General features: G+C 39.0%; 1 long non-coding RNA gene across 7 annotated transcripts in view; it reads right to left on the minus strand.

Annotated features, from left to right (window-relative positions):
- LOC102414025 overlaps positions 1–14198 on the minus strand; it is a 622950-nt gene that overhangs the window by 34223 nt on the left and 574529 nt on the right. For 2 of the 7 annotated variants that reach the window (XR_006639901.1, XR_006639900.1), the window contains one exon: positions 1272–2414. The exons of 1 other annotated variant lie outside the window; for it this stretch is intronic. This is a non-coding gene — a long non-coding RNA (uncharacterized LOC102414025). Of the gene's footprint in view, positions 1–1267; positions 2415–14198 lie in introns of those variants that run through there. 4 more of the 7 variants (XR_006639899.1, XR_006544161.2, XR_003102889.3 and 1 more) reach the window with 4 other exon arrangements.

The raw sequence follows: 14198 nt of genomic DNA on the forward strand, positions 1-14198 counted from the left end.
TCTTAACAGTTACTTTAAAAAAGCAAAGGTTTCAATTTTGATGAAGGCCAATTTATCAATTATTTGTTTTATAGTTTATACTTTTAATATTCTAAGAAAGATAACAAATATCTATGTTTTCTTCTAAATGTTTGATATTTGTAATTGTTATATTTAGGACAATGATCCATTTGGAGTTAATATTTCTACATTGTGTGAGGTAAACATCAGAGTTTAGTTTTTATTTTTGATGCTCTTCCTTTTATCATGTTGATTTAGATTTCTACCTAGTAACATTTTGTTTCAGCCTTAAGAAATTTGCTTAACATTTTTGCTTTACATTTTTTACAAACCAAGACTTTTGGCAATAAATTATCTCATCTTTTGTTTATCTAGAATGGACTTGATTTATCACTTATATTTCAAAGTCATCTTTAGTAGATGTAGAACTGTCAGTTTAATAATGTATTTCAACTCAGAAGACATTACTCTATAGTCAGGATAACATAATTTCTGATGAGAAATCTGCTGTAAAACTTTTCTTTGTTTTTTCTGTATGTAGTACCATGTATTCCTGGTTGCTTTAAATATTTTCTCTTCATCAGTGCTTTTTAAAGCTTTGATAATAATGTGCTTTGGTGTGATTTTTCTTTATTTTTTTAATTTATAAAGCTCTTCATAATATGGGTTTATAATTTACACTAAATTTTGCAAGTTTTTACCTGTTATCTCTTCAAGTGTTTCTCCCTCTTTCTCTCTCTCATCCACTTGGACATTTGTCAGATTGACAATGAAATAAGTCTATTCATTTTTTCCACTGTGCTGCTTCATTTTGGATGATTATTGCTTCATCTTCAGATCCACTGATCATTTCTTTGCAATATCTAATCTGCTCTTAATTGCTCGTAGTGCACTTTTCAGTTTATATACTTCAGTGAAATCTTTAAACGTTTCATGTGGGTCTTTTGAAAATCTTCAGTTTTTCTTATCATCATATTCACATTTTTCTTTACATTATTGAGCATATATTTGTAATTATATGCTTGAGCTTCCCTGGTGGCTCAGCTGGTAAAGAATCTGCCTGCAATGCAGGAGACCTGGGTTTGATCCCTGTGTTGGGAAGATCCCCTGGAGAAGGGAAAGGCTACCCAATATTCTGGCCTGGAGAATTCCACAGACTATATAGTCCATGCAGTCGCAAAGAGTCAGACATGACTGAGCAAACTTTCACTTTCACTTTTCATTTGTAATTAGTATTTTCAGTATTAAAACCATATTTGCTAATTATACCATTCCCTTATTTTCTTACTTTTTCCTACTGTTTCTAGGTCATATTTTCCTGCTTTATTTCATGCCTGATAATTTTTAAACGCTAGACATTGTGAAATTTATGTTGTTTTATAGTGAATTTTGTTGTATTCATTTAAACAATGTTTAATTTCTGGCAGAAAGTAAAGTTACTATCAAGTCAATGTAATGACTTTAAGGTTTTCTTTGAAGCTTTGTTAGGATGGTCCCAGAGCAGCCTTTATGTTAGGTACAAGTGAGTCCACTGCTAAGGCAAGAACTCTCCAAGGATTCTACCAAATTCCCCATGTAGTATGAGGTCTCTCCAGTCTGGCTGCAGGGGGAAAAATATCTATGTTAACTTAGGCTATTATTCAACCTATAGCTTTGGCAGCTTCTTTTTTCTACCTTATAGAGATTCATCTCATGCATACATAGATAAGCTCGTGCTCAAAGCTTCAAGGACATCCTCTACAGATCTTAGTAGTCTTCCCTGTGTACAGCTTTCTTCCCTTCGATATTCTATCCCATACATTCTAGGAACATAAGTGTCCTTGAGTTCCACAGTCTGTCTTAATTCAGAAAGACCACTGGGCTCTGCTTGAGTTCCTCTTCCTACATCGCATTATAGAAACTTGGTTGCAAGCAACAGTAATTGATATTTCATTCTTTCATTTATTTATTTAATGCATAGCCACTGAACACTCACTCTGGGTCAGACAATGTTTGATGCACTAAATACTTATACTGAACAAGCAGAAAAATATCCCAGTGCTTACATTCTAATGTTTCACAAGAAAAGGAAATTTACTGGAAAGAAATCTCTAAGAAACACAAAAAATACAGGCATACCTCATTTTATTGCTCTTTATTTTATTGTACTTTGCAATAAAATTTTTTTCTTTTTACAAATTGAAGGTATGTGGCAAATCAGGCATTTTCCCAACAGCACTAATTTTAAAATTAAAGCGTGTACATTGTTTTTATAGACATAATGCCATCGAACACCTAACAGACTGCACTACAGTATAAATATAACTTTTATATGCACTGGGAAACAAAAGAAAAATTCATGTGACTTGCTTTATTGCGATATTCACTTCATTGTGATGATCCAGACCCAAATCTGCAGTATCTGTGAGGGTCTCCTGTATGAGAGATGTACAGAAAATGCAGAAAGTCAGCAAGATAGCAGGAGCCAAGGTCATGCACAGAATCACCATGTTCTGTACATGCTACTGTTGCTGAGATGAATAATCCCTCTTGTCATTTTCAAATTCTTACATCATTCACTCAAGATTTGAAGTTTTAGAAGAAATGATCATATTGGCAAAATCTAAGATAGTTCTTTCTGAGAACTAGAAGAGTTCTAGAAGGAAGAGAGAAATTCAGGGTCCCTTAATTTTTGCAGTGGAAGTGAGGCCTTGTCTCCACAAAGACTGATAGAGATGGAGACCTCCATCTGATGGGATGATGGAGAATTCCTTCTGAGGAGAATTTGGTATCATTAGGAAGGAGGGCAGTGGTGAGAGGCTGAACAGTCAGAAAGTGGTAACCACCCACTACAGTTGCATGGAGATGGCAGCAGTAAAAAGCAAAAGTAGAGTAGAAACTGAATTAAATAATTAGAAAAAAAAAATAAAGGTTATGTATTCGTTAGCAGAGACAAAATACCCATCAGGGAGAGGAGAGCTGAGTTCTGAGCAGCTGGGGTGGCCATTCGGTCACCAGCGCTCATGCAGGCTAAGTAGAGCTACTGCTGTGTTCTGGATGGCAAAGACTGTGTTCCAGTTGCTCAGAGGACTGGATTTATGGCAGACATGATAATTTTCCCTCCCTTTTTATTCCCATATGCATTTACAATGAACTCATAATTAAACAAAGAAACGGAGTGTGTCTGCTTTTGATATCTGAGAGAACCTTCCTCTCCTTAGCAGTGGTGAAGTTTTGCCAGGGCCAGGAAATGCTGGAAGTCCTCCAAACCGTGTAAGTTCCTTTGTCCCCAGGGACTGGGGGAATCCTATCCATACTCTCACGGAACCTCCTAACCTTCCCCACCTACACTGGGCTTTCTTTTCCCGGACTTAGATTCAATGGTTTGACTATTGTGTCCACCTATGACTCCCTGCAGGCACGATTCCCTCAAAATTAGTCACTGAGCACAGAAGTTTTTTGCTCTGCTATTTACAGAAAGCATTTGTCCTACTTTGATTTTTCAAAATGCAGACTACTTTGGTTGTCTCAGAGGGCCAGACACAGTGGAAGTTCTGTCCAGAGAACAAACTCTCCTTAAGCACAATCGGCTGTGAATCAGGAGTTGTAAAGTGGAGAGAACAATTAAAATCAATGACAATATTTACCTTCCTACCAAGAGTGGCTTGCCCAGTTAACAGACTGCACTCAGACGCCTGCAGTGCGCGAGAACACCCCTGGGCGAGTTGGCTGCTCAGCTGGGGCCACACTAATTGCTTTTATTAATGAGGAGAGCTCCCTTTTCTCCAGTGATGTTTCTTGGACTTCTATCTCACGCTTGGTTGGTGAAGCATCACTACTACAAGCTAAACCACAGTTACAATGTTTTCGGCCTAATCGAAACCAGCAGAGCATATTTTAAAAGAGGAAATGGGAAAAAAACAGTTACATTTAATTCCTAAGTGGTTCTTTACAATCATGAGCATTTTAGAGTGTGAGATCAAGTTTTTATCAAGTGAGTGTCAAGCAATTACCATGTGACACCCTCACATGCTGCATGTTGGCACCAGGGGTGAGAAGCTAGTTTTGAAGTAGAGCACTGAATTTGGGGGGAAAAAGAAAGGGCTCCTATACCAGTTGCTCAGGGTCATGCAGACTATCACTTAATGTTACTGGACTTTAGCCTTTTTTTGCGTATGAAAAAGGGATGAGGCAGGACCACACTGAATCACAGTCCTGGGGTTGGGGTTCAGTGAGATACTGAATATGAATGAGGTGTTAGGCAAATGCACAAATACAAGAGACTGTCACCCGAAACAGTGGGGGCTCGCGTGCATTCACTCTGTTTATCCCACCAGAAGAGGCTCACCCACCCATCAGGGAGGACATACATACTACATCCCAACCTTGCGCTGAATCAAAGTGTTAGCTTATGTCTGTGCTCGTACCTCTTTCAACTGCTTATGCTTCAGAGAAACACCAGCAGTTTTGTTAATAGAGCCATGGACAGTTACAAAGAAAGACACTCACTTGTTCCAAGATCCAGCATGACCCAGAATTAAAGGGATTATTTGAGGGGAATTATTGTCCTTCTGACAATATTTTCCCTTCAAAAGAAAACTGATTCTCCTACCAGTAGGATAATAATACAAGAAAAGAAAGCATTGTGTCTGGAGAAATATTGCAGATATGGGAAAAGGTGACAAGGAGAGAAGATAACAATAGAATGGACAGGAAAATAGGTAAAAGACTATAGAAGGAAAGAGAGTACTGGAGGGGGCGTGGAGAACAAATAATTAAAAGCAAAAATATATATATATATATTTGCAAAGAGAAGTGCTAATTTAGCAAGAAAGACCAAAAGACATGAAATCAACTTAGAAAACTGTATAACAGAGAGGTAATTTTGAAATAAAGATCACCCAATACACAGAAGTCTATGTGTGGAAAGAAGGATGGTCTAATTGAAACTATTTATGTAGCTTAAACTCTAGCTCTAGTGGTTTAATACCTCTGTGATTATGGATATAGTTGATACTCTTATAAAGTTTTATTTATTCTTCCGGGTAAGAGTTATTTATGTCCCTGTCTGTCTCCTTTCCCAGAGAGTAGATCCTTACGGGTGAGTCTTACTCAGTTCTCTGTTATCCACAACACCTGGCACAATACCTACCATGCACTAAAGGTTTAATAAAACTTTAAATTGAGTTGAATTATTTCAAGATTTTATTGTCTCCTCTGTGTGTGTGTGTGTACGTGCATGTACATGCGTGCATGCCACATGGTAAGTTCTGGAAATTGCATTTTAGTTTTAACTTCTCTAGTTAGAGATATGACAAAAGTATGCTGAAGTACCAGGAGAACAAGTCTGAAAATCTGTTCACTAAACAATGCCCAGGGAGTAGTTATCTGTCTATTCTTGATGAGGTCTATCTGTCCTCATGTTTAGGGAGTAAGGAGAGGAAGTGGGGATAAGAGAATTCATATCTGTGCTGGCTGGTAAAACAGGCAAAAGGGAGTAGCGTTGTGTCTAGAAAAGAAATACAATACAAGCTACAATCCTTGCTGTTTAGAAAATATCAAATCTATTTAGAGAAGAAAAACTGAAACAAGCAACTATGGATGGGAGCAAGCCACATGTATTTACATAATGGGACTATTTTAGCAGTGAGTGACAGAAGGTGCTACAATTATTCTCCACCAGGACACTAGCTGTGCTTCACTCTCCTCTGTTTTTTTTCTTTAGTTATCCTGAGGGAAACTTCCTAGCCCAGCTCTTCCCGTGAGGTACTCCCACCCTGGCAGTGTTTGCAAATGTCCCCCAGCACCAGCGCCTGACGCTGCGGGGGCTGCTAGGGGCTTAGCCTGCACCAGTTGACGCTGCAGGGGCAGCATTTGAAAGTAATTTACTTTCTCTCTCAAATGACAGTAATGTGCAACTTCCTGATACAAACAGTAAAGCTGCTTCTTTTCTCTTTATCCCTATGTGACAGTCCACCCAGACTGTGAGTGTCTGCAAAGACCAGTGGGTGACTGTGAAAACTCTGACTTTAGCTAAATAAGCTGAACATTGAAAGATCAAGCCTGTCTCACGCACTTGATGTTTCCACTCATGCTGGCTTTTCTCATGCCATCTCCTTAGGCTGAAGAAGGCTGCCATCTCCTATTTACTATAGAAGTTTCACTTCTCATTTTCTCTATGATAATTTTTGGTTTTTAGACCTAAAAATAACCAGGAATTGTTTTTTATTGGAGGACGATGATAAACATAAGAAAAAATATCTTTGTTATATGAAGAAGGAAAGTTCTTTTCAGGAGGCACTGACAGAGGATTTTAAATGTTTTCTTCACTTTTCTAAATCCAAAAGAGGGTAGTGAAACCTAAGGGCAAAAGGAGAGACTGTCATTCTTAAAGTAAAAATTACCTGCTTAGTGATTACTTTAATAAATTGGCTGTGTTCATATCCAAAGTTGCTAATGGATTGTGCTTACGGTACTAGACAATGGCCGTAATTGTAGAGTTTAATGTTGCAAACTTGTGGGACATATTCAAGTGGTGTGAAGACTGTAAGAAAGAAGTGAGAGATGGGGTAGAAGGGAGGAAGAAAAGGAGAAAGAGAGATGATTTTGAAACAAAAAGACTTTGGCATTTACATGGCCTTTATTTAAATCTGGGAACATGAAATTTTGAAGAAAACTAAATTCACGCTGTCAGCTACATACACACAGAAGCCTTTGACATCTAGTTGTCTTTCTCTCTGTCCCAAATCTTTCCATCATAATAGTAAACATGAGAGGTTTTACTGATAGAAACTAAGAACACAGACTTTGGAACTAGATTATTGGGATCAAATTATGATCAACCTCTTATTTACCTACTGGATGAGTTGGGGGAAATACCTAGTCTTTCTAAAGTGCCCTTACTTCTTTGCTTTACGCCTCAGTCTCCTCATCTGTAAATTGGAATGCAGTAAGATCATGCATGCACACATGTTGAGTCACTGAGTCATGTCAGACTCTTTGTGACCCCATGGACTATGGCACACCAGGCTTCCCTGTCCTTCACTATCTCCCGGAGTTGGTTCCATTGAGTCAGCGAGGCCATCCAACCACCTTATCCTCTGTCATCTCCTTCTCCTCCTGCCCTCAATCTTTCTCAGCACCAGGGTCTTTTCCAGTGAGTCGGCTCTTTGTATCAGGTGGCCAAAGTACTGGAATTTCAGCTTCAGCATCAGTCCTTCCAATGAATATTCAGGAACCAGGATTGACTGGTTTGATTTTCTTGTTGTCCAAGGAACTCTCAAGAATCTTCTCTAGTACCACAGTTTGAAAACATCAATTCTTCGGCACTCAGCCTTCTTTAGAGTCCAACTGTCACACCCGTACATGACTACTGGAAAAATCATAGCTTTGACTATGTGGACCTTTGTTGGCTAAGTGATGTCTCTGCTTTTTAATATGCTGTCTAGGTTTGTCATAGCTTTTCTTCCAGGGAGCAAGCGTCTTCTAATTTTGTGGCTGCAGTCACTGTCCAAAGTGATTTTTGAGCCCAAGAAAATGAAATGTGTCACTGTTTCCATTTTTCCCCCTTCTATTTGCCACAAAGTCAACAGACCAGATGCCCTGATCTTAGTTTTTTGAATGTTGAATTTTAAGCCAGCTTTTTCACTCTCCTCTTTCACCCTCAAGAGGCTCTTTAGTTCCTCTTTGCTTTCTGCCATTAGAGCGGTATCATCTGCATATCTGTGGTTGCTGCTGATATCTCTCTTGGCAATCTTGATTCTAGCTTGGGAATGAATTTTGAATGTAAGGCTGACAAGAGCATCTGATGGTTTGAATACGGGATATGAGGGAAAAGAGAGAAAAGGTAATTTATAGGGTGTTTGGCTTAAACATTAGGTAAGTGGTGGAGCCCTTTGCTGAGATGGAGAAGACTGGAGGGAAAAGAAAGGAATTTCTCTTGTATACATTACGTTTGAGAAGCCTATTCAATATCTCACTGCTGCCTGGGCCCTGGCTGGAGGAGTCTGGAATTCAAGTGGGGAGAGGAGATGACATGAGTCTACGAGTCAGCAGTGTACAGATGCTATTAAAAGGCATGGGGTTCTGTGGATTCAGTGTGGGCAGGAGAAGGAAGCTGCCCAAGACCAAGTCTTAAGGTGCTCCAGTATCCACGGGCTAAAAAGAACAGAGGAGGATCCATTATGGAGCCTGAGAATAAGTGACCAGTGGGGTGAGACAAAATCCAGGAGAATGTGGGGTCCAAGGAGCCAAGGGAAACACTTAGAATGGTGCCTAGTGCACAGTAAATGCTCATAAAATTAGCAATTATTAATTCTTGTTTGAAGCTCTGTGATTCCCAAGTAGTCCCGCATGTTCTGACCTCAAAAAGGGTTGAATTCCACGACAGCTCTGACTAATTGAATATGGCAGGAACTGCAGTAGATTCCAAGATCAGATCTTAAGTGATAGAGAAATAGATCAAGCTGAGAATTTAGAAGAAGTATCATATTTGGCCTTCCCTGGTGGCTCAGTGGTAAAGAATCTGCCTGCAATGCAGGTGTCGCAGGAGATGCAAGTTCGCTTGGGTCTGGAAGATCCCATGGAGGAAGGCATGGCAACCCACTCCAGTATTCTTATCTGGAGAATCCCATGGACAGAGGAGCCTGGTGGGCTACAGTCCATAGGACTGCAAAGAGTCAGACACAACTGAAGGAACTTGGCATGCACGCACCATATTTGGCAATGTGAGGGTCATTAGTGACTTTGAGAAGAGAGGTTTTAGTGAAGGGGAGACACAATTCTAAATGAATTGCTCTCCAGAGAGAACAGCAAGAGGAGACAGGTACATGCCAAGTGAGGAATTCTGCTTTAAAGAGGAACAGAGAAATAAGGTAGTAGCCAGAGGAAGTTGTAAAACAAAGGAAGATTTTATTTTTGTAAGGTTTTTTTTTTTTTTTTTTTAGGATGATTTCTGGTGGTGGAAATGAGCCAACAGAGAGTCTAAATTAATGGTGTGGGCCAGAGAGTGGACCCTGAGTAGCTAAGAAAACATCTGATCCAGAGGCCAGGTGGAGACTCTGGCCACAGAGAGGAGCACAGGTCATTCTTCCATTGTTTAAAAACAACAACAACAACAGAAGCAGCAAAGCAAATCTCCAGGTGCAGAGCTGGTAGCTGTCAGATGTTTCAGTGGGAGCACAAGAAAGTTCAATTCTGGCCAATTTCATTTTCTCAGTGAAAAAAGGTCATCAGTTGAGGATGTGGAGAAAGAAGAGGGTATTGGAGGTTTGTGAAGAGAGAAGAATGTGTGAACTGATTGGACTGATTGGATGTGGCCAGTGTGGCAGCCCCAAGGGGTCCTTGGAGATGTATGGTCAAGTTAAAATCTGGGTGGTGTTTTTTAATTCAGCCATTGTTATGAATTTTTGTTCTCAAGTTGTTTGTGTTGTTTATGTTGTCATCAATGATATATAAGAATGCTTTTCCCCTTAATGTAGGCAGATCAGACCTGCCAATTTTTCCTCTGTAAATTCTGAGATTTATATATTCTCAAGAAGTCTCTACTTCCATGCTAAATTATTTAATTCTTAACTATTCTAAAGTTTTCATAATAAAAATTCACAATTTTATTCTATATATGGATTTTTGGGTGTGTGCAAAAGTGTCTAACTTCATTTTTATAAAAATGGATAATAACCTGTCCCAACATCATTTTTCAAAAATCCACCGTGACTCTTTTAAATGCCTCATTGTTCATATGTGCACACTGATTTTGGGCTTTTCATGGTTATTTCCTTTATCATTTTTCTGCACCACCATTACTAACGCTTCATTGCTTTCATCACTACAGTATTTTTCAATATCTGATAGTAAAAGTCACCATTCAAATTTCTTTCAAAATTCTCATGGCAAAACTTGAGAATTTTATCTTCCAGATGAAAATTATCTTTCAGATAAATCCAATTCAATACAATAATTGCCTTGTAAAATGTCATTTAAAATCCTGAAGGAGTTTTGATTGGAATTAAATTGAATTTATGGATTAATTTAGGGAGAATTAACATTTACAGTCTGAGGACTTTCCACTGAGAGACCTGTTATTGTCAGTATTTATTTGGGTCTTCTCTTACGTGCTTCAGAACAATTTTATAGATTTTCTTCGATGAGGAAACTCTGTGTCATCTTAAAGGCATTTTCTGGCTCTGACACCATAAAACAAAACTCATCTATTATCTCCTACGTGGCACCTTGAGGAAATTGATCTTCTTGTGCCATAGTTTCCTTATCTGTTAAAAGGGGACTGCTGTTTGGAATGAATGAGTTAGTACACGTGAGGCACTTAAAATAGTGCCTGGTGCTGCCACCATTATACCTCCTTTCAAAGCTCCACAATCCTGAGACATCCTTTGTATTCTGACAACATCAAACTGCTGCTATTCCAAAAAGGAAAATGTGCCTAACCCTTGCACACATTATTCCAATGTGTCTGAAAATCTAATTTCCAGACTTTCAGCTTCTATAATACATCAGAGAACCTGCTAGGGTGGGTTCAGTTCAGTCAGTTCAGTTGCTCAGTCGTGTCTGAATCTTTGCGATCCCGTGGACTGCAGCACGCCAGGCTTCCCTGTCCATCACCAACTCCTGGAGCTCGCTCAAACTCATGTCCATTGAGTCGGTGATGCCATCCAACCATCTCATCCTCTGTCATCCCCTTCTCCTCCCGCTTTCAATCTTTCCCAGCATCAGGGTCTTTTCAAATGAGTCAGTTCTTCCCATCAGGTGGCCAAAGTATGGGAGTTTCAGATTCAGCATCAGTCCTTCCAATGAATATTCAATGGATTTCCTTTAGGATGGACTGGTTGGATCTCCTTACTGTCCAAGGGACTCACAAGACTCTTCTCCAACACCACAGTTCAAAAGCATCAATTCTTCAGCACTCAGCCTTCTTCACAGTCCAACTCTCATATCTATACATGACTACTGGGAAAAAAAAGCTTTGGCTAGACAGACCTTTGTTGGCTGTCTAATATGCTGTCTAGGTTGGTCATAACTTTTCTTCCAAGGAGAAAGCGTCTTTTAATTTCATGGCTGTAGTCACTATCTGCAGTGATTTTGGAGCCCAGAAAAATAAAGTCTCTCACTGTTTCCATTGTTTCCCCATCTATTTGCCTGTGGGACCAAATGCCATGATCTTAGTTTTCTGAATGTTGAGTTTTAAGCCAACTTTTTCACTCTCCTCTTTCACTTTCATCAAGAGGCTTTTTACTTCCTCTTCAGTTTCTGCCATAAGGGTGGTGTCATCTGCATATCTGAGGTTATTGAGATTTCTCCCAGCCATCTTGATTCCAGCTTGTGTTTCTTCCAGTCCAGTGTTTCTCGTGATGTACTCTGCATATAAGTTAAATAAGCAGGGTGACAATATACAGCCTTGACACATTCCTTCCTGGATTTGGAACCAGTCTGTTGTTCCATGTCCAATTCTAACTGCTGCTTCCTGACCTGCATACAGATTTTTCAGGAGGCAAGTCAGGTGGTGTGGTATTCCCATCTCTTGAAGAATTTTCCACAGTTTGTTGTGATCCACACAGTCAAAGGCTGTTGGCATAATCAATAAAGCAGAAGTAGATGTTTTTATGTAACTCCTGCTTTTTCAATGATCCAGCAGATGTTGGAAATTTGATCTCTGGTTCCTCTGCCTTTTCTAAAACCAGCTTGAACATCTGGAAGTTCACTGTTCACGTCCCGTTGAAGCCTGGCTTGGAGAATTTTGAACATTACATTGCTAGCCTGTGAGATGAGGGTAATTATATGGTAGTTTGAACAATCTTTGGCATTGCATTTCTTTGGGATTGGAATGAAAACTGACCTTTTCCAGTCCTGTGCCACTGCTGAGTTTTCCATATTTTCTGGCCTTTTGAGTGCAGCACTTTCACAGCATCATCTTTTAGGATTTGAAATAACTCAATTGGAATTCCATCACCTCCACTAGCTTTGTTCATAGTGATGCTTCCTAAGGTCTGCTTGACTTCACATTTCAGGATGTCTGGCTCTTGGTGAGTGATCATACCATTGTGGTTAACTTGGTCATGAAGATCATTTTTGTATAGTTCCTCTGTGTATTCTTGCCACCTCTTCTTAATATATTCTGGTTCTGTTACATCCATAGCATTTCTATCCTTTATTGTGCCCATCTTTGCATGAAATGTTCCCTTAGTATCTCTAATTTTCTTGAAGAGATCTCTAGTCTTTCCCATTCTATTGTTTTTCTCTATTTCTTTGCATTGATCACTGAGGAAGGCTTTCTTATCTCTCCTTGCTACTCTTTGGAACTCAGCGTTCAAATGTATATCTTTCTTTCTTTCCTTTGTCTTTCGATTCTCTTCTTTTCACAGCTATTTGTAAGGCTTCCTCAGACAACCATTTTGCCTTTTTGCATTTCTTTTTCTTGGGGATGGTCTTGATCATGCCTCCCGTAGAATATCATGAACCTCTGTCCATAATTCTTCAGACACTCTATCAGATCTAATCCCTTGAATCTATTTGTCACTTCCTCTATATAATTGTAAGTGATTTGATTTAGGTCCTACCTAAATGGTCTAGTGGTTTTCTCTACTTTCTTCCATTTCAGTCTGAATTTGGCAATAAGGAGTTCATGATCTGAGCCACAGTCATCTCCTGGTCTTGTTTTTGCTGACTGTATACAGCTTCTCCATCTTTGGCTGCAAAGAATATAATCAATCTGATTTTGGTATCAACCATCTGGTGATGTCCATGTGTAGAGTCTTCTCCTGTGTTGTTGGAAGAGGGTATTTGCTATGACCAGTGTGTTTTCTTGGCAAAACTCTATTAGCCTTTGCCCTACTTTATTCTGTACTCCAAGGCCAAATTTGCCTGTTATTCCAGGTATTTCTTGACTTCCTACTTTTGCATTCCAGTCCCCTATAATGAAAAGGACATCTTTTTTGGACATTAGCTCTAGAAGATCTTGTAATCTTCATAGAATTGTTCAAGTTCTTCAGCATAACTGGGCAGGGTATAGACTTGGGTTACTGTGATATTGAATGTTTGCCTTGGAAACGAACAGAGATCATTATGTCGTTTTTGAGATTGCATCCAAGTACTGCATTTCGGACTCTTTTGTTGACTATGACTGCTACTCCTTTTCTTCTAAGAGATTCTTGCCCACAGTAGTAGATATAATGGTTATCTGAGTTAAATTCACCCATTCCAGTCCATTTTAGTCCACTGATTTCTAAAATGTTGATGTTTACTCTTGCCATCTCCTGTTTGACCGCTTTCAATTTGCCTTGATTCATGGATGTAACATTCCAGGTTCCTATGCAATATTGCTGTTTACAGCATCAGACTTTACTTCCACCACAATTCACATGCACAACTGGGTTTTTTGTTTTGTTTTGTTTTGTTTTGTTTTTGCTTTGGCTCTGTCTCTTCATTCTTTCTGCAGTTATTTCTCCACTGATCTCCAGTAGCATATTGGGCACCTACCGACCTGAGGAGTTCATCTTTCAGTGTCATATCTTTTTGCCTTTTCATACTGTTCATGGGGTTCTCAAGGCAAGAATACTGAAGTGGTTTGTTAGGGTAGGTTACTACAGAACCTTAAGAAAAGAACAACATTCTCAAGTAATCATAAAACATGTAAAAGAATTATCTGGGAACACTCTGTTGATTATTTGTTTGGTACCATTTTTTCCCCCTTTAGATGTCTACATAATATAAAAACCTAACAATTGTTAAGTTTAAAATATTTTAAAGGCAGAGGAAGACTTTACCATAAATGAGTTCACTGAATATCAGTGTCTTTATATATAAACCAGTATAGTACATCCTTTGAACCAGCCATACAAACACATGACATGCACTTCATATTTAGCAACTTAAATCATACCACATTATGTTGTTTTTCAAGTGTTTTAACACTGCTGCTTTTACACATATAACAGCTGCCATTGACTGGTAGAGAGTGTAAATAAAAACGGCAAAAAAAGAAAACCTGTATCTACTACTTCCCTACATCATTTCTCTCTTTGTCTCCCTCATCTCTCTCTCTCTGCTGAAATAAGGGAAAACATCTAATTATAGAACACAGTGGGTTCTCCTTCTTCTAAGTAGCAGTATAGCACCTTAAGAGAAGAACTACAAGTGTGTTTTGAACCACTGTCTCTGAGAGGCCTGGGATCATTTTTGGAGGCATGTCCTAAGTTCCAAGAGTTCAA

Source organism: Bubalus bubalis, chromosome 13 (genome assembly GCF_019923935.1).
Source record: "Bubalus bubalis isolate 160015118507 breed Murrah chromosome 13, NDDB_SH_1, whole genome shotgun sequence".
NCBI classification, from domain to species: Eukaryota; Metazoa; Chordata; class Mammalia; order Artiodactyla; family Bovidae; genus Bubalus; species Bubalus bubalis.